The sequence below is a fragment of the Meles meles genome, chromosome 4, assembly GCF_922984935.1.
Source record: "Meles meles chromosome 4, mMelMel3.1 paternal haplotype, whole genome shotgun sequence".
In the NCBI taxonomy this organism is placed as follows: domain Eukaryota; kingdom Metazoa; phylum Chordata; class Mammalia; order Carnivora; family Mustelidae; genus Meles; species Meles meles.
This window is the reverse complement of record NC_060069.1, coordinates 139,510,094-139,523,454: the sequence shown is the minus strand read 5'-3', so window position 1 is coordinate 139,523,454 and position 13,361 is coordinate 139,510,094.

The window sequence follows — 13,361 nt, the reverse complement described above, 5'->3', positions numbered from 1 at the left end:
AGAAAAGATATATGTGTGTATGATTTTTAATATCCCCATGTTATAGGGGGAGGAGTATAACGCAATTGCTATATGAGAGCTAAACAAAGAAATCAAAGTGATGATGGGTGCTGGATAAGTCAGGGTTCTCCAGAGAAACTGAACCAATAAGGTGATGGATAGATAGATAGATAGATAGATGATAGATATAGATAGATGATAGATATACATACACATGTAACTATTACATATAATATATATATAATATAGAACATGCATAATATATATTATACATATAATATATATATATAATATAGAACTTCATTATTATTATAATAATGCTCATGTGACCATAGAAGCTAAGAAGTCTCGTGATCTGCCATCTACAGAAAAGTTGGTAGTGCACATTGAAAGCCTAAGAGGCAGAGAGCCAATGGTGTGGATTCAAAGCCTAAGAACCAGGAGCACTGAGAACAGGAGGAGGTTGATGTCTCATGCAGTAGTTCACAGAGCAAACTCAACCTTCCTCTGTCTTCTTCTACTCAGATCCTCAATGAACTAGATGATGCCCATCCACAGAAGATAATAATCTGCTTCACTCAGTCTACCAGTTCAAAAGCTAATCTTTTCTGGGAACACCCTCACAGACATATCAAAAAACTATGTCTAACCAGCTATCTGGGCATTCCATGATTCACTCAGGTTGACACATAAAATTAACTACTACAGGTGCTAAGTAACAAATCATATAGACCATGCTGTCCTTGTGCCTTTTGGCCTCAGAGCCATTCCTTATCCCTGTGCTACTATTCTCTATATTGCCAAGGCGCCAACTCCAACTGCCAAACTTCCCCAGCTCCCTTACCAGCTGGCTTTAACCCAGGTTTCACTAATGGGATGAAGAAAAGGGATGCCATGTTCTTTCTCCCACTACCTCTCTGACTTTGGGAGAATCTAGATCTCCACCAGCTTCCTAGAAGCACACACCCCATATATCCAAATACTGCAAGGAAAGCTGGGGTCTCCAGCACAAGTTATGAAACCTCATCTCTTTGTCACTCAACTCTAGAGGGAGAGTAGCTTCCTCTCATGTTAATCTCTAATTTGCCTTGGCTTGTTTTCTTAGATCTTACATCACCTATATAATCAGCTTCTTGCATGGAAATTCCTCTGTATTAACTACTTATCCTGGTTTCTGCTTTTGTGGTTAAGTCTTGTATGATATATCACCACATTGCAAAAGGAAACATTTGAGCCAGTCCAAAGACTGCGGAATAGGGTAAACATTTTATGTTGTAATAAAAACAAAAGAAAATGTGGATTAAAAGGATTTAGTTCTCTTATTCTGGAACTTCAGGAGGTCCACTGTAATGGAAGAGAAATTCACATTAAACAGAAGCAGGTGCACACAGAAACCTCTTGTTTCCTTTCATCTCAAAAATCTTCCAATTTCTCCAACATCAGTTTTATAACATAAAAATAATGCATCTGTTTGTAACTTCAATAGTATTTGACACAATGGGGATATTTTTAAGCTCTGGAGATCAAAACTCAGTGAGTGCTCACATAATCCCAAAATAATACCAGTACTAGGGCTAAGACGACTTTTACATTTTTTTTAAATTATTTGGAAAATATATTTAGAAAAATACTGGTAGCTTTAAAAATGTCCTTTCTGCCCCTATAAAAGAACACAAACCAATGAACAGACAAGCAAATAGACAAATAACATTTTAAAATCTCCAGTTTGGATGAATTTGTTGGTTACCTGAATATTTATGTAAGCTGCAAACCAAAAATGGTAACATCATTACAAATATCCAGAAAAACTGTTTTCCTAAGCCTAATGAAACGCTGTATTTTACTGTATACTAAAATACTTAAAAATTAAAGATAGAACTTATATACATTGACAATACAATCTCTCCTAAACAAAAGAGTTGACTTCCTTTGCAAAATTAGGTGGTCTAAAAATTCTTGTGGTAGGGATATTTCAAGATAGAGGGTTTTTGTTTTTTATTTAAAGGTTTGCAGTCAATGTCAATGATGAAATCAATGGCAAATGATGACAAAGTAGACCTACACTATACTGGATATAAGTGTAGAAATAGAATTGATTTCACTTAAGTTGTTTAAACTTTAATTCAGCTATTTTTTCTTAAATTTTCTGTGTGTTTTAGTATATGTGTGTAGCTGATTTGTTGAACACATTATTATTTGTGGGTTTTTTGGTTTTGTTTTTGCGGGGTTTTTTTTGTTTTGTTTTGTTTTGCAAGGAATCCATCTACTGTCATTGGAAAATAATAAGCAAGAGGATAAATAATATATGCAACTTCAAACATTTTCTCATATTTTAATACATGCTTTGTAAAAATTTTCCATTTGACAGTTTAACTTTTTGGATATAATTGTTTTCTTGTAGCATGGAAAAGGTTATAGAGAAATCTTTGTGAAAAAAATTATTAAATAACCTTCTCTTTTTAAAAAAATGAACCATGTAATGGAGATGATAAATTTGAATTTTTCAAACTGATCCAATATCTCTAGTAATAACTAAAGATAGATGCAACATTTAATCAAATAAAAAGGTAAAAGAAAAGTAAGTTGCAACAATAAAATTTTAATCAAAACTATAACTGGAAGTATTTTGATGAGTACTTAAGGTATCTTAGATTTATAATTAAATGAACAGTTAGCAGGTGAATATTACTATCAGTTAAGTTTATCACTGATAAAATACACAAACAAAATAAAATAAAGAAGGCTCTAATTACTTCCTTACACTATCACTTATTTGTGCTTTGATAAAATTAGTATATTCTAAATTACCTATGGCCCCTAAAGGATTTGCTTCTCTTTGACAGAACAGAAAGGGAAAGATAACATCTGTGGTATTAAAATTTATAAAGTGTGCTATTACTGGTTTTATTCACACAGTCTTTTAAGATGTTGTCCCCTGAAACCCTTTTCTGGCAAGATGCTCTAAGAAGTATGAATTCTATGGTCAGACACGTTTAGAATGTACTGTGTAATAAATCACTGAGTATGTTTGTGTTTTAAAGGTTTAAATGCAATGATAAATCCCATACCAAAGAAACTATTTGTGCTTAACCTGTGATATATAACTTTATCTGAAATAGAAACTTGGTTTTGTCACTTACCAACATTATGTAAATAAGTTTTTGAAATATTCTATTTACAAAGCCTGATTTGCCCTGTTTTGCTTGTGTACTTTTTTTTTTCTAAATAACACATTAATATTTCTCATAAAACAATGAGTAATATTTAGTCTGTGGCATCTATAATTAATTAGAACAAGCAAATTTATCTTTCCTGAAACAAAGAGATAGAGTTGGAGAGCTGGTGTCAAAAACTAATATATAGAATTATTTTAAGAACACATTTGGCTCTGATACTTGAAGTATAATGCATAAGGTACCTGAAATCTCGAGCTACCATGACATGCAAATAGCCATTTGCAAAGATGAAGTGTTTTACTTCCACTCATTTCAGCTTGGCTGAAACGCTGCCTTCCACAGGAAAAACTGAAATGACATAATTGAAGAGAATAGAAGACTTTGGTGTGAATTTCATAAGAGTTGAATAAGATAGCCACATTCTGCTTTCAGATTAGTCATTATTCTTTCATATTCTGCTCTTAGACTGGCAATGTTCACTTAAAAACCTTCTGGGTTTTCACTACTTCTGTGAAAACTGAATGTATATAACATATAATCAATCCATTATTTGAGATAAAATCTGGAGCTAAAGAAAAAAGTTATTAAGTTTTTGTTAAAGAGGAGAACTTATCCAAAAATAGTTTAAAAGTCTGCCTGTTTTTGCCTGTCTCTGGTAGTACAAAGAGAGTGTGAAAATGGAGAAGTTGAGTTTCAATTTAAATGAATGTTATAACTTTTTGAATTATGAGGAATAAAACAGCTTTAAGAGTTTTTCCCTGCTCTCATCTGCTTTCTCCTTTTATTTTTATTTCTCCCTTTGTTCCTGGTATTGTTCTCTGTGAAGAATTGAGGCTATGTCAATGGTGCTGAATTAGGGATCTTAGAAGCCAGAGCATGATTCTATGAAAACAGCCCTTTAGAAATGTCAGTTTTATTAGGGCAAGCCTATTTCCAAGTAATAGACCTAGCACCTAAAATTCAGGAGTGCCACATAGCAAATAGATGAGAGAAAATAAAATTGTGGAAGATTAAGATTTATAGGGGAATAATTTTCTACCTGATTTGTGTTGTATTGTCTTGAGCTGTAGTATTGTCTGTATAGTTGCAGGTAATTTCAGCAGCAGATTTATGTCTTCATCTAATTTAAAACGTATGCCTTCATAAAATGTCCACTTTCTTTATCTTCCTATAAATAGTGTCGTTTCCCCCATTTCTTTATGAAGAAGTGGGTAAAAAATAGCGTCTCTCTCAAAATATATGTATATTTAAGAGCACTGCAGTCCAGACAAAGCATAAAAATTCATAATAAAATCATGGAGATAACCCAATCCATCAGTGAACATGAGTTATATTTGTCCTTTTAGGTGGTTTGAAACTATATGATGCCGTTGAAATAGTTCGACGGAGTCCAGAGATATGGCTCTGGTTCAGTCCCATCTTCAGACTGCATTCTCCTCTGTGTACCATGGAAACTATTCTAGGAAGACCTGAAAGTTCTCTAGGCCTCTTCTATATTTCACATCCTGTGGCCCTCATCTATGTATGAGCCACCTGAAGCCAAGTACTTATAGCAGAATACTTTACTTAGAGGAAAAGTTTCTGATGTATTGTTAAAAGCCAAGACAGCATGGTACTGGCACAAAAACAGACACATAGACCAGTGGAACAGAATAGAGAGCCCAGAAATCGACCCTCAACTCTATGGTCAACTAATCTTCGACAAAGCAGGAAAGAATGTCCAATGGAAAAAAGACAGCCTCTTCAATAAATGGTGCTGGGAAAATTGGACAGCCACATGCAGAAAAATGAAATTGGACCACTTCCTTACACCACACACGAAAATAGACTCAAAATGGATGAAGGACCTCAATGTGAGAAAGGAATCCATCAAAATCCTTGAGGAGAACGCAGGCAGCAACCTCTTCGACCTCAGCCGCAGCAACATCTTCCTAGGAACAACGGCAAAAGCAAGGGAAGCAAGGGCGAAAATGAACTATTGGGATTTCATCAAGATCAAAAGCTTTTGCACAGCAAAGGAAACAGTTAACAAAACCAAAAGACAGCTGACAGAATGGGAGAAGATATTTGCAAACGACATATCAGATAAAGGGCTAGTATCCAAAATCTATAAGGAACTTAGCAAACTCAACACCCAAAGAACAAACAATCCAATCAAGAAATGGGCAGAGGACATGAACAGACATTTCTGCAAAGAAGACATCCAGATGGCCAACAGACACATGAAAAAGTGCTCCACGTCACTCGGCATCAGGGAAATACAAATCAAAACCACAATGAGATATCACCTCACACCAGTCAGAATGGCTAAAATTAACAAGTCAGGAAATGACAGATGCTGGAGAGGATGTGGAGAAAGGGGAACCCTCCTCCACTGTTGGTGGGAATGCAAGCTGGTCCAACCACTCTGGAAAACAGCATGGAGGTTCCTCAAAATGTTGAAAATAGAACTACCCTATGACCCAGCAATTGCACTACTGGGTATTTACCCTAAAGATACAAACATAGTGATCCGAAGGGGCACGTGTACCCGAATGTTTATAGCAGCAATGTCTACAATAGCCAGACTATGGAAAGAACCTAGATGTCCATCAACAGATGAATGGATCAAGAAGATGTGGTATATATACACAATGGAATACTATGCAGCCATCAAAAGAAATGAAATCTTGCCATTTGCGACGACGTGGATGGAACTAGAGCGTATCATGCTTAGTGAAATAAGTCAATCGGAGAAAGACAACTATCATATGATCTCCCTGATATGAGGACATGGAGAAGCAACATGGGGGGGTAGGGGGATAGGAGAAGAATAAATGAAACAAGATGGGATTGGGAGGGAGACAAACCATAAATGACTCTTAATCTCACAAAACAAACTGGGGGTTGCTGGGGGGAGGTGGGATTGGGAGAGGGGGAGCGGGCTATGGACATTGGGGAGGGGAGGCGAACCATAAGAGACTATGGACTCTGAAAAACAACCTGAGGGTTTTGAAGGGTCAGGGGTGGGAGGTTGGGGGAACAGGTGGTGGGTGATGGGGAGGGCACGTTTTGCATGGAGCACTGGGTGTTGTGCAAAAAGAATGAATACTGTTACGCTGAAAAAATTAATAAAAAGGGGAAAAAAAAAAAAAGACATGGAGTTTCAAATGATTTAAAAGAATTCTTATATACAACTGTCCCTAAACACACACACACACACACACACACACACACACACACACACACACACACTCATACTCACAAATGCACATGAAAATAATTCATAGGAATGAAACGAAGAATTCTAAAAAGTTAGGACTACATAGAACACAGTTGGACACTGGTGGCAAAATTTGAATTGCTGTACTGGGAGTAACACACAAGCCACCTTAAACCACGAAAGCAAACTATTGCTTAATACTTCCAACTCTCCACCTCAAACATCATTTTACACTCAGTTTACATGGGGCGCCTGGGTGGCTCAGTGGGTTAAATCCTCTGCCTTCTGCTCAGGTCATGATCCCAGAGTCCTGGGATCTAGTTGCACATTGGGCTCTCTGCTCAGCAGGGGGCCTGCTTCTCTCTCTCTCTGCCTGCCTCTCTGCCTACGTGTGATCTCTGTCTGTCAAATAAATAAATAAAATATTACAAAAAAATTCTTAAACTCAGATTACAGAGAATTGTAACATGCACTTTTCATTTTCACTAAAATCCACAGATTATCCTTTTGTGTTGTATAGTAAACTGCCAAAATTTCACCAAATGGGAATTAAGATTGCCTGTCACTTAAGAGAAGCTCTTGATTAAACTTTAATCTTTGTGTTGGTTCTATAATGTTGTTGTGTCTACTTCCACCATTGTCTTACTATGTATATATAAAAAGAGGCAAGCCCATGTAGCCATTTGGAGAGCACTTAAAATAATACACACAGCAATAATAATAATTATGATGATGTTACCATTTCCCATAACAATGTATTGATATTATTGTACACCTTGTATGTTTATTAATTTCTTCACTAACATAGTTCTAAAGTGTAGGCATCCCCATTTTAACAATGAAGAAACTAGGGCATGGAAATAGTTAACTTGCATGACACCACACAGCTGGAAAACATACATTTCAATGCAGGCCCTTTGTGTCTAGATACTCTACTGTCACATCTCCTGGCTAGAGATGAATGGACTTGAACTTAGTCATATTTGAATGTATTAAAGTCAGACTTTTTAGGTGGATTAAAATGGATATTTTTCTATGCCTAATTGCAGATTGTTACAAAAAGTGATTGCCATTGGATATATTGATTTTGGGGCCTTTCAGCTTTTTCAAATTTTTCATTTGTGGTGGCAGAAGAGACACCCACCCAATCACAGTTTTAGATGACAGAAATGACAGTAAAATACATCATTTCACTCAAACTGATCTTTTATAATAGTTTGCTTTTGGTGTTTACCAGTGTTATTAAGTTATTATGCTAAAAAAAATCAACCATGTTAAATGAGTATAACAAAAATAAGTACTTTGCATCCACTCTCTCATGTCAATACTGTCCTAAAAAGCAAGCACTTTTGATAATTTTATCAATTTTAATTTAGTTCCAGTTATTTAAATACTATGTCCATACCCATGTCTCTTGAATAAACAATACAGACATTATCCATTATGCACTTCCTATTATGTTGGAAATTTATGTCTACTAAATTCTCTCTCTTCTTCCCTCAGTAATCATTCATTCAGGCAGTCATTTGAAAGAGTTAGTTATTAACACCAACAGTCACTCACTTTTCTGGGACCTGGGAGTAGCATGGAAATACAATTTTTTTTAACGATTTTATTTATTTCTTTGAGAAAAAGGGAGCACAAGTAGAGGGAGTGGCAGGCAGAAGGAGAGGGAGAGGAAGGCTCCCCACAGAACAGGGGTAGCCTGATGTGGCAATCGATCCCAGGACCCCAAGATCATGATCCAATCAGAAAGCAGTCACTTAACCTTACTGAATCACCTAGGCACCAATGGAAATACAAATCTATTAGGAAAAGGCAGGCATAAGTAAGCAAATCAATATGTCAAGTAATGATATATGCTAATAACAAAAATAAAATTAGGGGCAAATGGGTGGCTCAGTGGGTTAAAGCCTTTGCCTTCAGCTCAGGTCATGATCCCAGTGTCCCGGGATCGAGTCCCACATCAGGCTTTTTGCTCAGCGGAAAGACTTCTTCCTCCTCTCTCTCTGCCTACCTCTCTGCCTACTTGTGATCTCTGTCAAATAAATAAATAAAATCTTAAAAAAAAGAAAAGAAAAATAAAATGAGATAAGAAAATAGAAAGTAATAAGGTTGTTGGCTAGGAAATACCCCTTTCATAAACTTACATTAGAATAGAGGTCTGATAAGATGAGAAAAGGTCTATGTGGATCTCAAAAGAAAGAGTTCCAGGCAAAAGGAACAAACATTGAACATTTTAAGGCAGGAATGTGCTTGGTATTTTATAGGATTGATTAAGAGACTAAGAGAGCCATGCCATTACTATGAAAGGTCATGTTGTAGAGCATTATATTAGCAACCAGATCATAATATTAGGGATCAGATCACATAGGACTTGGTAGAGTTCTCAGTACTGCCAGGAAAACATGCTGGTATATTCCCTGTTCCAACCACCCTGATACATCCTCCACCATTCTTACACCAGATGACCTTCTTCCTACCTTTTAAGGAGGGCAAATATTGCATGGAGCACTGTGTGTTATATGTAAACAATAAACCATGGAACACTACATCAAAAACTAATGATGTACTGTATGGTGACTAACATAACAAAAAAGAGAGAGAGAGAAATAAAAGAAAATTGAAATCAATCAACTCTTGTATTACATATTCATTTTACCCACTTCCTGCTACAGAATATGGAATTTCCTTGTTCCTACATAAATTGAATGTCTCCATTTATTTGCTAATTTATCACTTCTTTCTTGTTTAAAGACTCTTCTCTAGCAGCCTCTTCTCTTTCTGTCCTACATCAGTGAGTTTTACTCTCTACTGGATTATTCCCATAAGCACACAAATAAGCTGTTACTTCTCCCATCTTAAAAATAAAAATACATCAACCACAACTCTGTGTGTGTGTGTGTGTGTGTAGTGGAAGTAGTATCAGGTTTCATTTAACAACCAGACAAGAGCATACCTAGTTAAAACTCACCACATTCTGGCCAAGAACCAAACAGTACTCACTGCAGTCGTGGAGAATCTCTGCAGATGATGGGCCTAAACGATAGAACAGTCAAAACACAGCAGCCAAGTGCACACAAGACATACCAGAAACCCTTACTGAAGTGCCAAGTCCCTGGACACTATATGAGGTCTTCTTCATAAAGCTATCATTCTCAGGGGCAGGAAACATAATGAGTTTTTCTAACAGAGTGGAAGGCAGATAGTTAGACAAAATGCCAAGATGGAGGAATCTATCCCAAATGAAACAATAAGATAAGCTATCAGGCAAGAACCTAAGCAAAACAGAAAAAAGTAACATATTTGATGGGGAATTTAAAGCAACAATCATAAGGATACTCACTGAACTTGGGAAAAGAATGGAAAAAACTTCAGAGAGGCCTTATCACAGAGATAAAGAGTTACAAAACAGTCAAAAATGAAAAAAAAAAGTCATAACTGAGATTCAAAACAGGCTTGATGCAATGAACACTGAATGGAAGAAGCAGAGGAACAAATAAATGATATAGATGACAAAATAACAGAAAACAATGAAGCTGAATAACAGAGAAAGAAGAATTATGGAATACAAGAATAGACTTAGGAACTCAGTGACTCCATCAAACATACTAGCATTCATTTTATAGGAGTCAGAAGAAGAAGGAGGAGGAGGAGGAAGAGAAAGAAGAAGAGGAGGAGGAGGAGGAGAAAGAGGGAGAGGAGGGGGAGGAGGAGGAGGAGAGAAGAGAAGGAGAGAGAAAATGGGGCAGAAAATTTATTTTTAGAAAATCATAGCTGAAAACTTCCCTAATCTGGAGAAGGAAACAGACATATAGATCCAGAGACACAGAGACCTCACATCAAAATCAACAAAAACAGGACCTGAGACATATTTTAATTAAACTACAAAATATAGTGATAAAGAGAAAACCCCACAGGCAGCCAGACAAAAGTCCCTAACTTATAAGGGAAGACCTATAAGACTAGCTGCAAATCTCTTAACAGAAACTTGTCAAGCCAAAATGGAGTAACATATATATTCAATGTGCTGAGTGAGAAAAATATGCAGGCAAGAGTATTTTATCCAGCAAACCTCCTCATTCAGAATAAAAGGAGAGATACAGAGTTTCCCAGACAAAAACTAAAAGAGTTTGTGACCACTAAACCAGCCCTGTGAGAAAGATTAAAGGGACTCTGAGTGGAAAGGAAAGACCAAAAGTGAAAAAGACAATAAAGGATGAGAGAAAATATCCAGAAAAGAAAAAAGGAAAAAAGAAATTAATAAAATGACACTAATTACATGCCTATCAGTAATTAACTCTGAATGTGAATGGACTAAGTGTTCCAATCAAAAGACATGGGTGTTCAAAAAAGCAAGACACATGTAAAAGTTGCCTACAAGAGATTCATTTTAGACCTAAAGACAATGGTGGCTTAAAAGTAAGAGGTGGAGAAGTATTTATCATTTATCATTGATTAACCCCTAGCCAGACTTAACAAAAAGAAAAGAGAAAGGACCCAAATAAAATCACAAATGAGAAAGGAGAACTACAAACATCACAAAAATATAAACAACTTTAAAAGAATATGAAAAAACCATATGTTAACAAATTGGACAACCTGGAAGAAATGGATAAATTTCTAAAGTTAAGTGTCTCCATGTGAACCCCTAGGAAATAAAGTAACAAGACCATGGACTCAAAACTAATCTGTAGGACACTTCTAAAAATATTAGTTATGTTAAATGATGATAATCTAATGAAGAAAATGAAAAGTTATGACCAGTGTATTAGAAGAACCAAGTAATATTGTAGAACCAAGAGAAGGAAAAGAGAGGCATCAACTATATCCAATGCTACTGATGAAGTGATATGAAAAGAATGAGCCAAACACTATGAAAGATAGCACTTTGGGGAGTGGTGAGGACAAAGGTTTCATTCTAGTGGGTTTAGAGTGAGAAAATAAGAAGAGGGAAGAGACCACAGATTCTTACAAAGTTTTGCACTGAAGAGAAGTTGAGAAGTGAAGCATCTGGAAGAGTATATGAGTTTGAGGAATATTATCTTTTTTTTTTTAAGATTTTATTATTTATTTGACAGAGAAAGATCACAAGCAGACAGAGAGGCAGGCAGAGAGAGAGGGGAAAGCAGGCTCCCCGCCGAGCAGAGAGCCCGATACGGGACTCAATCCCAGGACCCTGAGATCATGACCTGAGCCGAAGGCAGCAGCTTAACCCACTGAGCCTCCCAGGCGCCCCGAGGAATATTATCTTTTGTTTTGCTTTAATTTGGAGGGTATGAGCATGCGTGTATATCCAAAAAGAAATGAGGTAGCAAAGGAAGATGAATAATTATGCAAGATAGAAAAATGAGATAATTTGGGGGTTAAAATGTGATATCCATAGAGGGTGGCAAGAGTAAATTTGATAGACACATCATGGTTGTCAAATATTTTGCATGAAAAAGAAAGACAAGTGTAAAGAAGAGCTTCTCTTTAAAATAGTAATAGTCCAATGATAATTCTTACTTAATTAATAATCAGTGTTTATATTTTAGCAGGGTATAAATAGCAGGAAATTGGAAATATTTATTGAGAAATGCATAATACCAATTAAAATTCTGCATTTAGCTGATAGAAAATAATCCAGAAATACAAAATTGTGGTTGTGCCAGAATCTGTTAGTCTAAAATCTACAAGTGGGAGTTAACAAATCAAGTGAATTTAGATGAAAATTTTAAAAGTATGGGAATTCTTTTTTTTTTCCCACCATTACCAGAAGCGTCATCATGGGATTGTCCAACTTTTAGATCTGAAGGCAAGGAAAGTACCTCTCCCAACATGCATGATTAAAGAAATTGGTATAGATAAATAAAAATAGAATAAATAAATAAATGGAATGAAATGGTTATATATCATGAGATTTGCTTCTTCAATACAAGAAATCATTTGTATAACTATGATAAATTGGTTACTGCTTTGGTGGAGTCATTGTTTTATTTCTTTATACATGTTTTGTTCCTGGTGTTAATAATAGACTCACCTTTTTTAATTTTTTTTAAGATTATTTATTTATTTATTTGAGAAAGAGAGAGAGCAAAAGCAGGGAGAAGATACAGAGGGAGAGGGAGAAGCAGACTCCCTGCCGAGTAGGGAGCCTGAAGTGAGGACTCAATCCCAAGACCTTGTGATCATGACCTGAGCTGAAGGCAGACACTTAACCTACTACACCACCAGGAGCCCCAATAATAGATACATTTTTTCATCAACTTGTTCTTGATTTCTTTGTCCTCTTGAATAAATCTTCACACTCCAAGAGTTGCTCCATAAAATTTTCCACAGATCAGTTGTCTCCAACACACTGTCCTGAAACCTCAACCCCCAAGCTCCAGGAGTCATTTCTTCCTTGATAGGGGCTATCCTGACATTCTGTGCACTCCTGCTGCTCTTCATCTGGGTGGAAAGCCCTATATCATATGATCTCCTCTTTTTATATTTAGTTTCTCTTTTGATAAAACACACTTTCCAATGTCTCTCTTGAGTTTGGCTTCATTGTAGATAAATTATCTGACATATAATGTTTGAAAATGTCTTCATTCTCCCTTCCTCAGTTGTGTTATGTTTTGGCTGTGTGTGAAATCCAGATTGAAAATTATGTTGGAAGACAAAACATCATTTACCAGTCAGCTGCTGTTGAGTGTGATGCATGCCCATCTTATTTCAAAATTTGCATATAACCCATGATTTCCTCTCCTTGAGACTCTGTATCTCCTCTTTGTTCCAAGTATTATGGAAGTTTATGACGATATGGCCCAAATTTTGTGGGGGCAACCCAACTGGTATTTGTGGGTAGCCCCTTTGCAAGTATATAAAGGTTTAATTTTTCTCTATCTGTCTTAATTTATTGGTATTCAAGATTATAATTATTACCAGCTTCATCAAAAGTAGCTATTTTTTTCCTCAAATTCTTGCTTGTCAGTTATTTCTTTGAACATACATTATGC